The following is a 5764-nucleotide window of genomic DNA, read 5'->3' as shown; positions in this document are numbered from 1 at the left end:
TAATTGGGAAATTGAGGCTTCATGTCCAAAGCTATGTGGACAAAGAGGACTTCTTTATCTCTCCTCTCAAGCATGAGGATGTAATCCTAGGGGCACCATGGTTTGATCGCCCCTGGCTGCCAATGTTAAATTCCCTGAAAGGAGAATCTCCTTTAAGTTTAGGGAAAAAGACATGTATATAGATGCTAAGGAAATGGGTAACACTATTCCCATTGTACATACACCAGCTTTCAACAAGTCAATAAAGAGCTCTATTTCCGTGTACATGATTTTTGTTAAAGATTCTCAAAATGAACCTAATGCTTTAGCAAAAGAAAATAAAAGCCACCAAAAGGAATTAGAGTTATCCAATTTTCTCAAGGGGTTTCAAGATGTTTTTATTGACGACATCCCTTGTGAGCTACCTCCTAAACGAGGTAATGATGACCATGCAATTGAACTTCTTCCAGGAAGTTCACCACCTAACAAACCTCCTTATAGAGTTTCTCAAGCTCAACAAGAGAAGATTATGCGGCAAGTGCATGAGTTAGTTGAGAAGGGCATGGTTAGGCCTAGCTCATCTCCATTTTTCTCACCTGTGCTATTAGTGCAAAAGAAAGACGGCACATATCGTATGTGTGTCGACTATAGAGCACTAAATAGGATCACTATCAAGAATAGGTTTCCTGTTCCACGGGTAGAAGACCTATTTGATAAGCTACAAGGATCAACCTACTTCAGTAGGATTGACCTAAAAAGTGGCTATCATCAAATAAGGACAGTTGATCAAGACATTGTAAAGACCTCATTTCGCACCACATTTGGTCTTTACGAATACATTGTCATGCCTTTTGGCTTGACCAATGCACCAGCCACATTCAACCGCTTGATGGAGAAGCTGTTCAGGCCTCCTCGAACCTTCACTGGAGTGTTCTTTGATGATATTATCATCTACTCTAATTCATTAGATGAACACAAGCAACATCTCCAGGTAATATTTCAAGTTTTAAGAGAGAATAAACTTTATGTTAATCGAAAGAAAAGTGAAATTTTCTTACAAGAGATTCAGTATTTAGGTCACATTATGTCTCAAGATGGCATCCAAATGGATCCATCAAAGTTAGAGGTAATAAAAGGATGGCCTAAACCAAGGAATCTTCATGAACTAAGAAGCTTTATAGGCATCCAAATGGATCCATCAAAGTTAGAGGTAATAAAAGGATGGCCTAAACCAAGGAATCTCATGAACTAAGAAGCATACTATAGACGCTTCATAGAAAAGTTCTCAGAAATTGCGGGACCATTACATGACCTAACAAAGAAAAGCGTTAGGTATACATGGTCTGCTAAGGAGAACAATGCTTTCGAAAAGCTTATCTCTCAACCTATGCTTACACTACCGGATCTCTCAAAACCATTTGAGGTCCAATGTGATGTTTGTGGTGATTGCCTTGGAGCTGTTTTGCTCCAAGAAGGGCACGCCATAGGCTATGAGAGTCGAAGGCTTGAACCTGTTGAGCAAGCTTTAGGAATATATGAAAAGGAAATCCTTGCAGTTCTACATGCCTTAGACTCATGGAAGCACTATTTATTGGGGACTCCTTTCATTCTGCGTACGGATCACCAAAGTCTTAAGTACTTCATGACGCAGACCAAGCTCTCCGACAAACAAATGAGGTGGGCAAATTTCCTTTCGCAATTTCATTTTCATATTGCTCACATTGCTGACAAGCATAATCAAGTAGCTGATGCACTCTCAAGACGACCGAGAGTGAATGCGGTTTCCATAGCAACTCACAATGATCTATCTTCAACGATAGATGAGTATGCTATTGATCCCGATTTTAGAGATGTGATTTCAGCCCTTGCATTAGGGAAGAAAGAAGAACCATTTACTTTACAAGATGGTTATCTTCTCTATAACAATAGACTATGTGTTACTAACTCACTACGTGAGAAAGTAATGTATGAACCTCATGCTCCACCTTATGCGGGGCATAGAGGGATTCAGTCTACCTTAAAGGGAATTGAAACATATTTCTATTGGCCTACCAAGAAAGTGAACATACAAGAGTATGTTTCTAAATGTGTGGTATGCCAAAAGACAAAATTTGATAGAGGGAAGCAACTTGGATTGCTTCAACCTTTTCCAATCCCTAATTCACCATGGGAGAGCATATCCATGGATTTTATCTTTGGATTGCCTAAGTCTATCCATGGGAATACGGGAATATGGACGATAGTAGACAGGTTCAGTAAACAAGCTCATTTTATACCTGTCAAAAAGACTATCAAAGCCCATCAAATGGCAACCCTCTTCATTTCACAAATTTTCAAGTACCATGGCTTGCCAATTTCCATAGTGTCCGATAGAGATCCTAGAATGACCAGTAATTTCTGGAAGGGTCTCTTTGAGAATTTAGGGACAAGGCTAAACTTCCCTTCGGCCTATCATCCACAAACGGATGGCCAAAGTGAAATAGCTAACCTAACCATTCTCGATCTACTAAAAGCATATGTAACGGAAGTAGATGAAAGATCCCAATGGGAGAAGTACTTACCCTTAGTGGAGTATGCTTACAATAACACTGTACATACTTCCACGGGAAAAGCACCTTTCGAGGTAATTGAGGGAAGATCAAAAATTCCCTTGCTACTTAAGGTACATGGGAAGATCTTCGCTGCAGATGAGTATAGCCGAGACCTACAAGAATCTTTTCAAAAGATTAAGGATGCTATCTCTATCTCACAGCAAAGGCAAAAGGCTACTGCTGACAAGCACAGAAGAGCCCAAGCCTTTAAATAAAATGATTGGGTCTTATTAAAGTTTCCCAAGGCTTGATTAAGGCACACGACGGGCAAGAATCCTACGGGCCACCAAAAGTAATATGCTAAACTAGCAAAAAGGTACTATGGTCCCTTCAAGATTCTTAGGCCAATCAATGAGATGGCCTATCAACTCAAGTTTCCCAATCATTGGCTCATACACAATGCTTTCCATGTGAGCCTATTAAAACCTTACAAAGGAGAGCCACCTCAAGAACAACTATTGAAGACCCACCGGAGATCGAGGACCAAGAGGAGGTGCTGTAGCCCGAGTCCATTCTCCGACATGAAGACAAGGTACTAAGAGGCGGTAAGACTATCCGACGATATCTTATTAAGTTTAAGAATTATCCTTTTGAAGATGCTAGATGGATGCAAGGCATACAATCAAAGGATAACCTAAACCTTGTCAATGCTTCCCAAGAGTAAGCAAATGTACAAAATGTTAAAAATGAACAAAGTTTTTTTGTCTTATAAGACTATCTTTTTCTTTATTGTGCACAAAAATGAAGTAGTATGCATGCTTAGATCAAGTTTGCGGAGACGACATCTCCCAAACACCAAGTAGACCTTGTCACTCTACTATGGAAGATTGATAGGATTAATGTGTAGACATGCTTGCGGCAGCCTCACGCTCTCAAGCGCCAAATGGACTAGTCATCCATTGTGGAATGATGTCGTAGGGTAACATAGGGATCCTCTACCCGCTAAGAAAAGGACTCATGAATATGCTTTATCTTCTCTACACCATAGTCGAGGACGACTATGATTTCAAGAGAGAGGTAATGTCATAATAATCAATATCTAATTCTCCTAAATGATTTTCTCATGTTAAACTGATCATTTAATATGGGGAAGTGCCAGGGGAGAAAAAGCTAGAATATTGGTTAAGCTAGTAGACGGCCACAGTAGGGATCCAAAGGAGGGAAAATAGGGATCCAAAGGGGGGGCCATCTGCAAAAGAGCCATGTGCAAAAATGGGCTAAAAAGACCCTAAGGTTCAGCCCATTAAGACTTCCAAAATGCTAAGGTTCCAAAATTCAAAGGTTGTGTCCAAAGGTCAACCTTAAGGGAATTGGATGCTTGTGTGTGAACAAAAAAGTCTTTGCAATCCCTACTTGGGAGGGGGCGAGCCTTTCTTGTAGGGGATAAGAGAGAAAGCCACACACACACACAAGCTCCCTTTACACAAAGGGAATGAGGGACACATGTGAGCTCCCTAGGCCAGATGCCCACAAGGTGTACCCAATTCCTATTGGATGGCCTTGGAGGTGAACCAATGAGAATTAGGCTAGAGTAAATCTAGTTTAGTTAATTTCAAAACACTTAATAAAAGAACCAATGAGAATTAAGTCCTCTAGAAGACTATTGGACAGTCTCCCAAGGGGTCCAATGAGCATTCAGCAGCCCAATGGCTTGCCTGATTCCTATTGGCCAGGAGGCAAAGGGGTCCAATGAGAGTTTAGTTGAATTATAAAATTACCTAAAGCTCTCACAAAAGGGGAAAGGGGGACACATGTCAGAAGGCTATCACTTATGCTGCTTAATAGTCATTGGATTGACCTGGGGAGGTCCAATGAGGGTAGAGCAAGAGCAAATAGCAAGAGGGCTCTCCCAAGAGAGAGAGGGGGTTGATTTCTGCAAGGCATTATCACACACACACACACTGTCACACAGTCTATGTGAGAAGAAAAGAAGACTATCTCTTCCCAAGCTTTAATGGAGAGCTCATCACCTACTCCAAGCTTGTGAGATAGAAGCCTACATCGACACACTCTTGGCATGTGGATGCAAATCCAACCAAGAGCCAAGCTTCAATGCATGCTCATCTCCTCTACCAAGCTAATTACTAAGCTAAGCTATGCTAATATGAGTGACTATGTGAGGAGATGTACATCTTTCTCGTAAGATACTCCTTCTTCCTCTCAATCTACTCTCATACCTTGCTAGCTCTCACCATCTTCGAAGGTGTGTGAGGTCTTGGGTCTGAGAACGGGGATAATTAATGTTGTGTTTGCTAAGTGTTTTGCTTAGTGCATGAAGCTTTCATCTTCATTGCACTAGCTAGTCTTGAAGGAACACAAAGAATTGTATTGTACAATGTCTCTCTTGATGGGAGAAACCATAATACAAAGCCTTTTGGAGGGGGGACTGGCTCCATGCAAATCCGGTCCTCAAGTGTTGTCACAATAGCTTAATTTCTCTCTCTTTTGAAAGTATTGTTCATGCTATCTAACTAGGTGTTATGCTTTTTGTTGCTCTCTCCACCCAAGCACTCTTGTAATTCTCATTAGGAATCTATTCTAATGAAATGCCCACTATGTTCATGCTAATTTCCGCTACACACAAGTTTTTAGGCCATTTAATGTTATAGCATACATGTAGATGAATCGTCAGTAATATCCACAATGTCCCGTGAAGGCTTGTACCCTTTTGACTGTTGTTGGTCTTGGCAAATCAGCAATGACATGAATCTTTTCAATATCGGTAGCTATGCCCCTTTAGACACTATATGTCCAAGAATTTTCCCTTGTCTTCCCATGAATGTGCATTTTTCAGGGTTTAAGAAAATCTTGTAAAGTCTACATTTCTCGAATACCGTTTTGAGGTGTTCAAAATGATCAGCTCCGATTGACGAATGTACGCATAAATCATCCATGTCTACTTCCAACAATTTTCGAAGATACTCTTTGAAAGCATGGCTCATCAATCTCTGAAATGTGGCTGGAGCATTAGTTAACCCAAACGGCATAACCCGATAGGCAAATATACCCCATTCTGTTGCAAAAGCAGTTTTGTGCTGATCTTTTGGGTCAACCAAAAGTTGATTGTATCCCGAAAAACCATCTAGGAAGCTGTAAGCTTCTTTTCCTGCCACTCGTTCTAAAACGTGCTCCGTTATCGGAAAAGGAAAGTTGTCTCTAACGGTAGCTGCATTCACTTTTTTGAGATTAATGCA

The sequence above is a fragment of the Adiantum capillus-veneris genome, chromosome 4, assembly GCF_014529385.1.
Source record: "Adiantum capillus-veneris isolate H3 chromosome 4, ASM1452938v2, whole genome shotgun sequence".
NCBI lineage: Eukaryota > Viridiplantae > Streptophyta > Polypodiopsida > Polypodiales > Pteridaceae > Adiantum > Adiantum capillus-veneris.
Note: the sequence above shows the minus strand (reverse complement) of the source record.